This window comes from Phocoena sinus, chromosome 1 (genome assembly GCF_008692025.1).
Source record: "Phocoena sinus isolate mPhoSin1 chromosome 1, mPhoSin1.pri, whole genome shotgun sequence".
Taxonomy (NCBI): Eukaryota; Metazoa; Chordata; class Mammalia; order Artiodactyla; family Phocoenidae; genus Phocoena; species Phocoena sinus.
The window spans coordinates 30,269,964-30,285,748 of NC_045763.1; the positions used below are offsets into that span (position 1 = coordinate 30,269,964).

General features: G+C 50.3%; 1 pseudogene; it reads left to right on the top strand.

The window, feature by feature from the left end:
* Positions 1-13,278: 13,278 nt before the first annotated feature.
* Positions 13,279-15,135, top strand: LOC116755982 (annotated as a pseudogene).
* The last annotated feature ends 650 nt before the right edge of the window (positions 15,136-15,785 follow it).

Sequence of the window (15,785 nt, forward strand, 5' to 3'; positions counted from 1 at the left end):
TCCTGTGTTGCATTCTCTAGGAAGTCTTCTCTGGTCCCACCATCCAGGCTATGTCCTCCTAGGATTGCTGTCTCAGAATTGTTCTTTCTTTCTAAGCACTTGCCTTGGTTTTAATTAATCACTCATTTCTGTGACTATTTGACTAGTATCTGCCCTTACATTCCCAATAGACTGTAAGTTCCATGAGAATAAAGACTTTGTGTGTTTTTATTCAGAGTCATCACCAAGACCTAACCCAATGTCTTGACCATTATGGGCTCTCAGTACACATTTATTGGATGGACGGATGGATGGATGGATGGATGGTTGAGAAGATGCTCATTTCTGCGGGTATGAGGGAGCTGGGAGCTTCCTTCCAGGCCATCCCAATTCTCAGATCGTGCCATTTTATCAGACCAAATGGGAGCGTGGCTCCTGGGAAAACAAATAAGAAACAGACCCTTCCTTGCAGCCCCACTTTGATTGCTCAGTGCCATACAATGTCAAGGGCAAGGGCCTGGGTGTGAAACTGGATTCCTGAGCAATACACCCTTTACGACATGAAACACATGACTGCAGAAGCCCCAGAGCTAACAATCCCGGAACCTCACAGACCAGCCCACCTCCTGGTAGGACTCAACTTAAACAAGCCAGTTTCAGGTTTAGAACCAAGGCCAGAAAAATAGACTAGGAAAATTCTGGAAGTCACAGAGATGTTGTGGTGCTAAGAGGGACCAGAACCTAGAAATCCAGACCCTTGATTTCAAACCTGATATTCACCCTCTCAAAACATGACCCAGGCTGTCTTCTCTCACTCTCATTCCTGTCCCCAAGCCAGGCCCCGTCGACGGGCTTCATCCTGCAGAACCCAGCACTGAGGCCTTTGGTTATTTCCTCCACCCCTTTGAGGGGTGGCAGTGACTGACAGCTCATCCCTCGGTCCCCACCCATCCCCAACACACACCCCACCCCATCAAGCCCCAGGTTTTGTTCTGAAGATACGACGCTCTTCGATGCTGCTAGAAATTACAATGCACTTTCCCTGGTTAGTCACCCCTGTCACTAAAACCAGGGAAAGAACCTGCTTCTTGCCTTCCAACCCTCTCCTCCCAATGCCTTTTCAAAGAGAAGGGGAAAACCACACAGCGACAAGAGCGACACCCCCTTGCCGCTCCAGGCATTTTAATGAATTCCAGCCTTCAGGGAGAAGGACGGCTGTGTTAACGGTGCCGGTGAAAAATGAGGGGAGGAACAGCGAAGCAAATTTCTTTTTATTGACTTTTAGTGAGCTATTTAATCCAAACAGCTCATTATCTACAATATAAATATACTATATAATGGATTTTGCAATAAGAACAATTAGTTTTGCAATTAGCATGAGAATAAGCTCTCCCCCACGGCAGAGCAGGCAAGGCCCAGACAGGGGGAGCTGGCGGAAGCTGGGGGATGGGGGGAGAGGTGGGAGGGAGGGAAGAAAGCAGCTCTCCAGGTGGAGAGGGCAGGGCTGCCCCCAATCCCAACCCCACTGCCCAGTGGGGCCCCAGATGGGCAGGAACATTGTCAGTAGACAAGAGAGCAGAGCCACGTAGGTAGCTGTGAAAAGCACAAGCTTCCGGCAGATCTGCGCTCAAGGCTCAGCTCCATCACTTACCAGCTGTGCAACCTTGGGCAAGTCACTTAAGGTCTCTGAGACTCCGCTTCCTCATTTGAAAACACAGGCATCACTCTAATATCTCCTCATGGAGTTGTTAGGGGGACGACGGGAGGGGCTGCATCCGTCCCGGGCACAAGAGTACGTCCTCAGCGAACACACTCCTGAGGGCGCTGACCTGGGATTTCTTTGCATCTCCAGGGCTCACCTCCAGGAAGGAAGGAATGATGTCTGTCTAGCTCACCACTGCATCCAGCCGTACATAGTGGGCACTTGATAAATATTTGTTGAATAAATGTTGCTAAGTGAATGAAACTCAATGGCTGCTTGGCCCAGTGCCTGATACATAGTAGGCACTTAATAAATATTCCTTGAATAAATGTTGCCAAGTAAATGAAACTCAGTAGCTGCTTCCTTGCTGTCAGTAGCAGCAGCCTTGTCTCAGGGAACCTTGCAGACAAGCATACCGGCCGAGACCAGTCTGCGAAAAAGAGCACCTGTGCAGCCCCACTTCTTTTTTTTTAATTGAAGTATAGTTGATTTACAATATTATGTTAGTTTCAGGTGTACAGCAAAATGATTCAGTTATACATATATATGTATATATCTGTATTCTTATTTTTCGATTCTATTCCACTATGGTTTATTACAAGATATTGAATAGAGTTCCTTGCGCTCTACAGTAAATCCCTGTTGTTTATCTATTTTATATGTGGTAGTGCACGTCTGCTAATCCCCTACTCCTAATATATTCAACACACCCCCGCTTCCCCTTTGGTAACCATAAGTTTGTTTTCTATGTCTGTGAGTCTGTTTCTGTTTTGTAGATAAGTTCATTTGTATCATTTTTTTAGATTCCACATGTAAGTGATATCACGTGATATTTGTCTTTCTCTTCTGACTTCACTTAGTAGGATAACGTCTAGGCCCATCCATGTTGCTGCAAAGGCCATTATTACATTCTTTTTATGGCTGAGTAACATTTCCTTCTGTGTGTGTATGTGTGTATATATATATATATATATCACATCTTCTTTATCCGTTCATCTGTTGATGGACACCTAGGTTGCATCCATGTCTTGGCCATTGTAAATAGTGCTGCTATGAATATTGGGGTGCATGTATCTTTTCTAATTAGAGCTTTTGTCTTTTCCAATTAGAGCTTTTGTCTTTTCCGGATACATGCTCAGGAGTGGGATTGCTGGATCACATGGTAGGTCTATTTTCAGTCTTTTAAGGAACCTCCATATTGTTTTCCATGGTGGCTGCACCAATTTACATTCCCAGCAGCCCCACTTCTTGACTCTCCCAACCTGCTCTCTCTGCTGCCCCTCAGCCAGCTTCTCAGCGTCAGGGCCTCCCACCATGCCCCCTCCTCTAGGTGGCCCCAGAGCTTTCCTGAACATCACTTAACTTCAGCCCTTGTCCCTCCAGCTGCCCGCAGCTCCTCACCCCTGCCCTGAACGGGAAAGGTGAGTACATTGGTGCGCTCACCAGATATAATGGGGAGGTGTGCCCATTATATCTCGCAGGCAAAGAGGTCAGGCTGGCTGTGGGGCTTCCCAAATGTCCCCAACGTGGTAGAGAGTTAAGGCATAGACTCTCAGCCAGACAGCCTATGTCTTTATCCAGGAGCTCCATTTTCTAGCTATGTGACACTGACCAGGCCCCCAACCTCATTTGCCTCATCTCTAAAATGGAAACAATAATAGGTTACTTATGGCTTAGAGTTTGGGGAGGATTAAACGAGAAATCTGTGGGAGGCACTAGTGCCCATCACACAGTATGATTTCAACAAGTGTTAACTACCATTGTCACCACCATCTCATTGTGGGTTATCAAGAGCACACAGACCACACTCTTGGGATCCAACTCAGCCACCATCTGGCCTCTCTCCAGGGAGCTTTGCTGAAAGTCCTTCACATCTTAGCTAGTCCTGACCAGGTCGCAGGCTCACTTTCAATACAACACACATGTGATGTCCTTTAATCCTCACACCTCTACGAGGGAGGTTTAGGTGTTGTACAGGTGAGCAAACTGAGGCTCAGGGAGATAAGGAGACTTGTCCAGGTAAGCGGTGGAACCAGGGCTCAACCCCAAATCTGCCTAAGCTCCAACCTCTTCTCCAGGCACTGAATGTGATGCTGAAGACCTAAACGAAGGCAGGGAAGGAAGGGCCGTTTTATCCTCCTACTCGAGTCTCCAGATGTTCCAACCCGGACTGTGCTGGGTAACTGCCCCAGTGCCACAGGTGGGACCCCATGAGGGAAAGGGGGTGGTGCCCTGGAATCCTGAACCCCGGATTCCCCTAAAGTCAGCCCCAGGGACACAGGGTCTGGGCAGAAGCAAAGAGCAGCCTCCTGCGCTCACCAGGGACTTCCTGACCTTGGGCTGCAGCTGAAGTGACCTTCAGGGCCCCACTACAGCTGGCTACCACGTTGGGGACATTTGGAAAGCCCCACAGCCAGCCTGACCTCTTTGCCTTCAAGATAGAATGGGGGGGCTGCCCTGGTGGCGCAGTGGTTGAGAGTCCGCCTGCCGATGCAGGGGACACGGGTTTGTGCCCTGGTCTGGGAAGATCCCACGTGCCGCGGAGCGGCTGGGCCCGTGAGCCATGGCCGCTGAGCCTGCGCATCCGGAGCCTGTGCTCCGCAACGGGAGAGGCCACAACAGTGAGAGGCCCACGTACCGCAAAAATAAAAAAGCTATAATGGGAACACCTCCCCATGGCCTCTGCATGCCAGTGTGCTCACCATTCCTGTTCAGGGCAGCGGTGAGGGGCTGCGGGGAGCTGGAGGGACAAGGGCTGAACTTAAGTGATGTTCAGGAAAGCTGTGGGTGGATGGTGAACGTCTGGCACACAGAGCCTCCAGGCAGAAAACAGAAGTCTCCCTGGCATGTGAACACATGGGCGCGGAACACACAGCTCCTGCCCTGCTTGGAAAGGGGGACGGTGCTGGGACCCCCAAAGGCACAAGGCTACTGAAAGCTGATGGGAGGCTCTCCGGACATAATGGCCAAGAACGCTGACTTCAGGGCTCACGGCCCTGAGGCCAATTCCCAGTCTTGTTATTTACCTGCTCTGTGACCTTGGGCTAGTCAAGTGTTCTTTCTGAGCCTCAGTTTCCTCATCTGTAAAGTGGGACAATGATAATACCATACCTCCTAGGGTTGGAGCACGATAAGGTGTGGAAAGTGCCAAACACAGGTTCTAGTGCCCACCAGATGGAAGCTGTTGCTCACTAGCTTTCTGCTTTAAATGCAAGGTTCTGGGAAAAGAAGTAAGACAGGGGCCTTGTGAGGCATCCTCTCCAGGTCTCAGTTTCCCCGCCTGTCCAAGCCGATGGGGCCTATGGTCTCAGCACCCTTCTCCTCTCCCTGCTCTTGCCCTCGCTCCTGCCTGCAGCCTCCCCTGATAGCTGCCCGGTTCGGTGTCCCGGCTGGGCCCAGTAGCCCTTTGGCAGGAGAGCAGAACGGAGCGCTGTTAGTCACGGTGTAGAGCGGTACCATCCATCGGGGGAGGCCAGCGGGACACAGAGAGGTCATCTCCATTACAAACTTGCTGTGATTAAGCTATTACTTGCCGTAATGGGATCCTTTCAGTTGGAGGTGATGCCTGCCACAGCCGATAACGCTGCTGACGGCCACTTCGGCCTGGCAGTCTGCAATAACACAGGCTCTCCCCTCTGTGACATGCTCAAGTTCTCACACTCATCAAATAGTCCATTTTCCAGCACAACTGGGTACACTTCCCCGTGACAAATACCTGTTTGCTTTTAATCTGTTACAAGCCGAAGAGGCCCAAAGGAAGCACTCCATCACGGGAGGAATGTTTTCATAAGCGTGCTCGGGAGGGGCCCCCGAGGGAGGGGCCGAACAGCAGTGCGTGGCTGGGATGTCTGAGCACTTAGGGGGTGTTCTGCCAGTCCAGAGCTGAGTTTGGGAGGAGGGGGTGTGCTGGGATTGCTTGGTTCTGGGGTGAGTGGGGAGGGTCACACAGACGTGCAAGGCATATTTTCACGTGTCTGTGCTTGGGGAGGGTGTGGAGAGCGGTTCCCCGGGGGGACTCAGCCCTTGGTGTGTGCATGGGTGTGACTGCAAATGCGTGTCCCCGAGTAAGGGCAGGAGGTGTATGACATCTGCAGTGTGTAAGGAAGGCTAAGTGCCCAGGGGTGTGTATTCACATACGTGCATGGGACCTGGAGCTTCCACGGTGTGCAGCAGTAGCCCTGCGTATGGGTGTGCCTGGGTGAGGACCCGTGTGTGAGCATGCTTGAATTCCTGGGCACATGATAGGGAGCGGAGATGTGTGTGAGCGTGCGTGCGTCCACCTGAAGAGGGTCGGGGCGCGGTCTAACAGCACGACCAGCTTGCCCGGGGCCTCCTGGGAAGACAAACAGGGGCCCTGAGCACACACCCTTAAGTCCTCAGATTTCAGGCCAAGATTGTTCCAACACCTGGAAGCTGGGGATTCACTCTGAGCCAGGGTTGGGGGACAGGGACGGACGGGGGTGCTTCAGAGACCAGAGGGGCCCTCCCCAAGCCTAGATTCTGGATGCAAAGTCAGGGCCTCAGGTGCGCTCTGTTCCAGATTGAAACCAGAGTCTGCAAGAGCTTGTGCACCTGCAGACGGCCATGGGGCGGGAGGAGTAAGGAGGCTTGGAGGACAGCCCAGAGAAGTCGGCCGCGCTGGAGCCACGCAGCAGCCCAGCAGCAGCCCAGACCCAGGGCTCGGAGGATCCACGGAGGAGGAGGGAGCTCGGATGGTGGAGAGGACGGCAGCTTCACGCCCAGGAGTTACTAAAAGGGACACTACAGCTTGGGGCTCCCCGGTTTTCTGATCCGAAGAATGTGCTGGAGGGCAACAATGGGAGGAAATGTGCCCTGGGCGTCAACACGTGCCCGGCCCCAAGCCAGCCACACCGTCAGTAGCCTCCACGCCACTACGCGCTCAGCCCTCGGCACGCAGAGGCCCTCAGAGACTGGTTTACAATCAGAATCCCCCAGGACCTTCTAAAAATCTTTACTGAGGACCAACTCTGAACCCCCCAAGTGTGTTGTGTGCATCATTTATGATGACCATAGCAGGAGGATGATAAATAGCTACTGTGGGTCAGGCGTGGGCGTGTGCTTCACACACACAATTTCATTTGTAAATAACAATTCCTAGTGATAACAGTGGCCCACTGAGTGCCTGATGGGAGCTTCCCACATGCCAGGCACGAGGCTCTGTGTCTACAGTAATCTTAAAACCTCGCTGAGGGTTGAGGGGCAGGGCAGGGCAGCTGAATGCCCCCGGTGCCACAAGTAACAAGCCGAGGACCCGACGCTGAACTCTGGCCTATCTTCAAGGAACGTCCTTGAGGAAAGTATTCCAGCAGGATCATCTCCTGTTCCTGCCTTCACCCTGGAACCTTACACAGCCGAGCAGAAGGTGAAGCTTAGGGCGCTGGTTCACGGACTGATGGAGGCTGTGCTCATTAAACGATCAGATGGGTGGAAAGGACCCAAGTCCTCCACGTCAACAGAAAAAAGTAGGAAAATGCCAAGGAAAAGCTCCTGATCCTTATATTCTACACAATACAAACAGTAGTGTTCCCAAAGCGTTTCACTTCATATGCTTTTTTCCTGCCAAGGTCACACAGGGAGGGGATGTCAGAGCAAGGGTGAGGCTGAACCTCCTTCTACCACCCACTGTGCCAGACATCCCAGGCTGGGAATGAGCCTGGACTTATTTTTCTCAGTTCTGAAGAGAACGTACTGGAAAATGTATGGTTGTGTCTTCTCGTGAATGTTTAGTCTGTTTTCTAAAGAGATGTGTGCAAAAAACGTGGTCAGGATAAGGTCCAGACGAGGCTGAGGGTGGAGAAGAGGTACGGGCGGGAGTGGAGACCTTTGACCTTGAGGATGTCCCTTGTGACCTTGAGGACTTGGGGGTAGAAACTCAACTTCTGGATTGGTGGATGTGAGGACAGCAGAACGCAGGAACTTCCTGCCAACAGTGGTACCACTGAGAAGGGAAGGAGGGGAGAACGCAGATATACTGACCACCAGCTGTGGGCCAGGCCCGGGGCGAAGCCCTTATATAGAAGATCCTATGGCATCACCCCACTCCACCACCCAGAGCGTAAAATGTCCATCGTAAATGAGGACACTGAGACTCAGGAAGTTGAAGTGATTTGCCCCAGATCGCACAACTCGGCAGCAAGGAAACAGGATATGCAGCCAGATCTGGTGGGTTCTTTCTCCCATATGTCAAACTTGGGGGCACTGTGTACCCCACTTCTGAGCCCTCTTGGCGCAGCTGTGGGCCCTGAGCATCCTTACCCTCCCTGTCCTCAGCTTTCGGCTCCATTACGAGCGCCACTCATCACAGAACCTGGAATCTCCTTGCCCTGGGAGCCAGGGGTCAATGCTTCCATCTCTGCTCCGTCCTCCTTCCCAAAACACTGACCGGGGACCCTCTCTCGGTTCTTTGAAGGAGCTGGTTGCTCCTCCCAGCCTCTCCCAGGTGCCCTCCTCCACAGTTCATGCCCCAGATCAGCGCAGGAGAAACTTCTCTCGTCCTTCTTATCATCCCCAGGGGATTGCTGCTCTGTCCAGCACATTCCAGGGAAGGAAAAGGATCCAACACTGATCATCTGGGACTCCTGCCTGAGAAATGGCCCTTTCTCCAGACCACGACCCTCCCCCAATGGACATTTAGTTCACCTCTAGAGAAAGAAATGGACTGCCTGGTAAATGAATAAGTTAAACTCCTAGTTATCCTCCAGATCTCAGACTAAACATCACTTCCTCAGGGAAGCCCTCCCTTGACTCATCCTCAGACTCTGATTGCACGGCACACCAGTCCTTCAGATAACACAAGTTTACAGCCAAACCATAAATAGCGTGACACAGTGTTGGACATCTGTCCCCCCTACTGTGCCCCATGAAAGGGGAGCTGGGCTTACCATGAATCCCCAGCATTCAGCACAGAGCTCTGCACATCATAGGAAGGCAACCAGTAATTGCTGAATGAATGAATGAATGTATGCTCCGGGAAGAGCTGGGGCACCCTCCTCTGGGCCCCTGCAGCCCCCTGGACATAACTTCCTCACTGCCCTATCACCCCATACTCACGTCTCTCTTTCACAGTCTCAAACTCACAGCTCAAGAGCCAAGTCTGGCTCAGCAACAGATTTAAAGTAAGTAATTTTATATTTTAAAAATCAATACAGTAGGGCTTCCCTGGTGGCGCAGTGGTTCAGAGTCCGCCTGCCGATGCAGGGGACACGGGTTCGTGCCCCGGTCCGGGAAGATCCCGCATACCACGGAGCGGCTGGGCCCGTGAGCCATGACCGCTGAGCCTGCACGTCCGGAGCCTGTGCTCCGCAACGGGAGAGACCACAGCAGTGAGAGGCCCACGTACTGCAAAAAATATATATATATATATATATATCAATGCAGTAATTTCTCTTGAAGAATAGAAAGATCTGGCAACAATCAGGTGGAGCTAAGTGGTAGGTGCCCCTCTTTAGATGAGCCTCAAGTCTCCAGATGGCCAAAGACCCCCAACTCCCTGTTCTTCTTACTCCAGACCTGCTTCACTCATCCCTGTTACCTGCCTGGACACTGTGAGCATTTGGGCTTGTGACCTCCTGCTGTTTCCATAACCCTGCCCTACCCCCAAGGCCGTGAGCTTCCTGAGGTCAGAGCATCCCTCATGGGGCCTGGTGCAGAGAAGAGGAACAGTAAATGTTGGCTGACTGAGTGAACATAAGCAAGAACTGGAGGAAACTCCAGGGAGTGGTAAGACCAAGTGGAGCAAACTTCTGTGTAAGGAGGAGAAAGCCTTGCCTAAAGGAATGGAAGCACTCGATCAGATGCTCTTTAAGGATTAGTTAAGAAAAGATAGGGCTTCCCTGGTGGTGCAGTGGTTGAGGGTCTGCCTGCCAATGCAGGGGACATGGGTTCGTGCCCCAGTCCGGGAGGATCCCGCATGCCACGGAGTGGCTGGGCCCGTGACTCATGCCGCTGAGCCTGCGCGTCCGGAGCCTGTGCTCCGCAACAGAAGAGGCCACGGCGGACTCTACTGCCACCTGGTGGTAATAAGTACATATTGCAGGAAGAGTATTCTAAAAGGAAAACGCAGCCAACGTGGACCCACCCACCCCCACCCCCACCCCCACCCCCAGGCAGAACCACCCTTCACAAAGGGAAGGCACAGAATAGGGCAGAAGTGACTGGTTTAAAAGAGAAATTAAATTCAAACCACAATTACTGAGTATTTGAGGCACCTGAGTTGGGCTAAGTCTTCCCCAACCCTAGGCCCCAACCCTTGATTACCTTAACTGTAATCAAGACAGACATAAATAATTCTAACACAAGGCAGACTGAAGTCCAAGTCCAGAGCTATCACATCCATTGAGTGTGGGTGTTGCATCTCAGCTTGAACTAACCACAATACTCAGTAATACAGGCCAGGCATTGAGCAAAGTGGTTTCTCTCTCTTTTTTTTTCTCCAGCAAAACTTTACAACAATCTTTTGAAGTAAGTCCAATTAGCATCGCATTCTGCAGATGAGTCAACTGAGGCTCAAAGAAGTGAAGCCTCTTACCCAAACAGCTAGTGAATGGTAGAGAAAGGATTCAGATCAGGCTTAGATTTGACTGACTCCAGACTCCTCGCCATTTCTTTAGAGTCTCCTACCTGCTCTAAACCCAAAGTGGCCTCTTGAGATTCCAGGGCCCACCAGAAATCAGAATCTCCCCTCCTTATAACCTCAGCAGATCTCTGGAAGGACTAGATAAGCACAAAGAAAAGTGGTAGAAGTGTCTGGCTCATACCTTTGTTCTAGCCCACCTTCTTGTCCACCCCCTCCTCGGCCTCTATTCCACAAGACCCTCACCCTCTGGAGGTTCTCCCAGGTCTGCCTGCCCCAGGGGGAGAGAGGTTGCCTGTCCTGAGCCTCAAGCCCTGGCTCTGCATCATCTCCATGCCAAGTCCACAGCCCATCTGGGCAGCTCAGAGCCTTGTTTGCTGATTCGCAAGTTCATAGTACGGGCCAGTGCTCCCCAGAGAGAAATACAAAACCATAATTGTTCCCGGATTGGCTTGTGTTCTTTGTGGAAAGAAACAATACACAGCCTTTGTGTTTTAAAAAAAAAAAAATTACTGAAACAAAAAATTTCCAGTTCACACTCTTTTGAATTGAGAGAAATAAGTAAACACTATTTCCCAAATCTATGTTCAGTGGGAAGCCTCCTTTTATTATATTTATGCAAAAACATGAGCCGAATATCATCCTATGTCACTATAAAACACATTCAATAATAAAATGCAAACGCTATTTGCAAAGAATTACAGAGGATCAAGTTCTGGCCGATTGCAAGGAGTAGTTTAAAATTAAGAGTTTTAAGCTTCACGTATCCCAATTTTATTTGGTAATAATCTATGCCTTTAACTTACCCTGTTTATATTTGCTCCGAATAATGTAGCCAAAAATCCACTGCACGTTGATTGTGAAAAGGGTAACTCATTATCTGCTTTTGCCCAGAAATAACAGAGGAAGAAAAGAAGGTGTTTGCTTGCACTCCCACAGTTCTTTGGAAATATTTGCTTTCAGACATTTTGTATTATTGTGCAGTGCACATATTTCTGCATGGGAGCTTTGCAATTTTGAAAAGATACCAAGAGGAGCAGAAAAAGAAACTAAAGAAGTCTTGCTCATTCTTTCGCCCAGGTTAACGTGGAGCTTAATCTGCATACCCACCTGAGGGATTCTGGGACATTGCTGTGGCTCTCCTGGGAGTATTTACACGAAGGGCCTGCAAGGAGGATTTCGGGTGGTTGCTGGAAGGATCTTACACCCTATGCCATTAAAGGAATATGGAGAGCCAACCCACAGCGCTAAAGAAGACGCTCTGGGGAGGATGGCAATTGGAGGAAAGACACCCTAAGCCAAAGGAGTGGATGAGTATATGACTGACTGTGCCAGTGAACAGGTAAGAGTCTCTTTAGTGCTGTCGAGAGCCTTGGTCACCCAGTAGGGAAGGACAGGAGACCCTAGCAGTGCCAGGGTGGAGTCCAGCTCCTGTGACTGCTGGCCAGTCCCTAGGAACGGACCCCAAATCCACCCAAATTTTTACATAAACCCTCTGGGATTTATAGACCACAGAGGCTTGGAGGTCTCCTCCCTCTAAACTGAGGGAGAGAGGAGGTGTACCCAGCAGGAGGATGGGCAAGGTCTAGGAACCAACACTGAAGCCTGGTCCATCCAGGGTCCTGACCACCACCCAGTCCCCATTTCCACTCCTCCATCTCTGCCTGTCCTTCTTTTTCTCCTTCCTTCATCCATCTTGCTCACTGCTCCTCTTCCCATTACCGCCAACAGTCACATTAAAATCTCTGACCCTGGGCTTCCCTGGTGGCACAGTGGTTGAGAATCCGCCTGCCAATGCAGGGGACATGGGTTCGAGCCCTGGTCTGGGAGGATCCCACATGCCACGGAGCAACTGGGCCCGTGAGCCACAACTACTGAGCCTGCGCGTCTGGAGCCTGTGCTCCGCAACGAGAGGCCGCGACAGTGAGAGGCCTGCGCACCGCGATGAAGAGTGGCCCCCGCTCACCGCAACTAGAGAAAGCCCTCGCACAGAAATGAAGACCCAACAGAGCCTAAATAAATAAATAAATAAAAATTAAAAAACAAACAAACAAAAAAACATCAGCGGGTACTCAAAGATTGAATCATAATAAAAAAAAAAACCAAAAAAAAAAATCTCTGACCTTTTTGTAGCATTTTTTGCTTTCTCCAGAGCACTTTTTGTACACAAATACTTCTTAAACTGGGGTGCATAGCCCTTGGGGGGCTCCCATCCATGGACCAGAGAATTTTCAGAGCCACGTGACACACATGGCCCATCTTGCTGGCATTAAAATTACCCAGTGGTAAATAACTTAAAACACTGGCTTTGTGTTAAAAGAAACAACATGGGTATATTATGGAGTAGAATGCAAAATGCACATAAAATTTTTAGCTACAGTAAGACTTCAGATAAATTGTGAGCCTGTGGCAGGCTGCTTTAAGCTACACCCTCAAACCCCCAGGGTACCTGTTTACTCTATTTTGCCATTAGGTTTGGCTTTGGTGGAAAAGTTGGAGAAGCTCTGACTTACTTTATCCCATGAAATCCTCACAACAGCCCTTTCAAAGGAAGGCAGTTTTAGAGATGGAGGAACGGGGACCAGACATGCTGAGTAACTTGCCCCAAGTTACCCAGCAAGCAGGTGTCAGAGCCTAAACATCGTCCAGGTATTCTAACTCCAAGTCCAGTATTGACTCCACACCGAGGTACTGCCAGGCACATTGAACCACTGGGGCAACAGGCCCAGGAGACAGGTAGTGATGGGCCCACAGCTAGGGAGGATCCTCTGCAAATTTATATAGTCCTCCCCCATAATCCATGGCTTCAAAATTCATAGGCAAGCAGGTGCTCCAAACCTGGGGAGCTAAGACGCAGATGGCTGCAATTCTGACATCACCCAGATAAGCCACTGTCAACTCTGGACCGCCAGCCTCAGAAGCTGAGGGCAGGGAGATTGGGAATTCTTGGTTGTTGAGATCGGCAGTTCTTTCTGGTAAGACTCAAAAGGCAAGAAGTTGACACATGGGGACCCAGGTGGCCCTGCTCTCTTCCTCAGTGCTCAGTGCTATCAGGGCAGATACTCGGCTCCCAAGCCACTGGGCCCAGCAGGACTGGAGTCAGCTGCCGAATGGTTGGCTGGAGAAGGATTTGAATCCAGGTCGGGCTGACTCCCAACCCCCAGCCCTTCCCACGCTGCCTGAGGTTATGAAAGGAGTCCCATCCTGGAGTCAGGATACCTGAGTTCTAGACCAGCTTCTCCAAAAGGAGCTGTATGACTTGGGCCAGTGCCTTCCGATTCTAGTAGAGGGGGAAACACTCTGGCACCCAGGGGTTCTAGAGCCAGAGCCACCTGGGTTCAAATCCCAGTTTTTCTACTCACTAGCTGTATGGTCTCAGGCAAGCTTTCACATGCCTGTGCGTCAGTCTCCACATCTGTAAATGGGGACACGATTGGTGCCCAGCTCACAGGATCGTCGTGAGGATTAAATGTCATCCACACAAGGCACTCGGAAGAGAGCCCCGTATGCAGCCGTGCTCAATTAAGGTGAGATATTACCGTATAAAAATGAGAGTGAAGGGGGTCAAGTGGCAGCCCCAAGGACCCACACCCTCGCAGCAGTGAGTCTGATTGGCAGGTGGGATGGGAGCCGCTGTGTCGGACCTAAACAGCTGCCTCTCCCATTGTCCCCCAGCAGCTCAAGCCCCGAGTCCCGTGGCTGGTATTCTTTCAACAACTTTTTACTAAGTATCTGTTGCAGGAAGGGGGACCCCTTCCAGGGCCTGAGAGTGGGCTCTTGTCTAACACTCGGAAATGAATTGTCCGAGGAGACATGTGCTGACAAAGCAGGAGACTTTATTGGGAGGGGGCACCCAGGTGGAGAGCAGGAAGGTAAGGGAGCCCAGGAGGACTGCTCTGCTACATGGCTTGCAGTCTCGGGTTTTATGGTGATGGGATTCGTTTCTGGGTTGTCTCTGGCCAATCATTCTGACTCAAGGTCCTTCCTGGTGGCGCACGCATCGCTCAGCGAGAAGGATTCTGGGAGAACATATGGACCGGCATCTCCTGTCTCCTTTGGACCTTTCCGGAATTCTTCTAGTTGGTGGTGACTTGTCAGTTCCGTGTTTCTTACCAGGACCTCCTGTTGTTACAATAACTCATGCAAGTGGCTACTATCTTGCCTGGCCAGGGCGGGTGGTTTCAGTCAGTGTTTCCCCTAACATATCTACCCTGGGCCAGGCATGGCTAGTGTATGGGAGACACAAAGGAGAGCAAAACCAGACGCAAACCCTGTGTATCTAGAAGAGAGACAGTGAACAGACCCACAAGGAAATGACAGCCAGTGGTAAATACTACATGGGAAAATAAATCAGGGGGAGGGTATAGCGATGGGGAGGTGTTTTAGATGAGCTGTTTCGGGAAGCCCTCTCTGATAAACAAAGAAGTATTTATCATTTGTAAATAGTATTTAGCCGCCCTCAGCTTCAGAGCTCAGCCAGTTTCCCAGCTGGGGGAATCGTTGGCGTTGTGGTCACCCATGTGATCCCAGAAGCCCGCAAGGAAGACAGGGAGGGTTTGAGCATTGCAGAAGGGGACGCCCTGATATCGGTGGATTGTGACATTTTGGGGAAGGTGCTGGGGGTGATGGTCCACGAGTACACTCAGGTTGAAGGTAAAAAGCTGGGATTGGGAGGCTGGATCCAGAGTACCGACTGGAACACAGTACAAGGCCAATTGCAGGGTCCCATCTCTGAGGTGCGTCATCCGCAGGAATGCTTGAGACACGAGGAGGTCTCAGATCACACACCGACAGAGCCAGCTTCAACAGTGAGAAAGTCATCTTAAAGTCAGACTGCTCAGCTTTCCAAATTGTGAAATAATGGCCTGAATTTAAATTTTCCAAGATAAATTCAGTGGTTTTGTTTTTTACTGTTAATAGAGGTAGAACTATTCTGTGTTGTGTTAGAATTTACCTGTAAGTTATTTTAGTATCAAGTACACGAATGTTACTGTATATTTTACGTATGATAGGATTACAACTGCACACAATTCTAATCTAATTCTAATAAAAACACACTAGAGCCTTAAAAATATTGATAACATTTACAATATTGTAATACTATAAACAATAATTATTAAGAAATAGAGAAGCAAGAAGATATAGGACTCTGAGAGAAAAACATTCCTGGCAGAGGAAACAGCACAGGCAAAGGCTCTGAGAATGGGACAAGCCAAGGACTTTGGCTTTTATTCTCAGTGTGAGAAGGTAGATTGCTCTTTTTTTTTTTTTTTTTTTTTTTTTTTTTTTTACTTTTGGCTGCATTGGGTCTTCATTGCTGTGCATGGGCTTTCTCTAGTTGTGGCGAGCAGGGACTACGCTTCATTGCGGTGCGTGGGCTTCTCATTGCGGTGGCTTCTCTTGTTGCAGAGCACGGGCTCTAGGTGCGCGGGCTTCAGTAGTTGTGGCACACGGGCTTCAGTAGTTGTGGCACGCAGGCTCTAGAGCGTAGGCTCTAGATTGCTCTTTAAA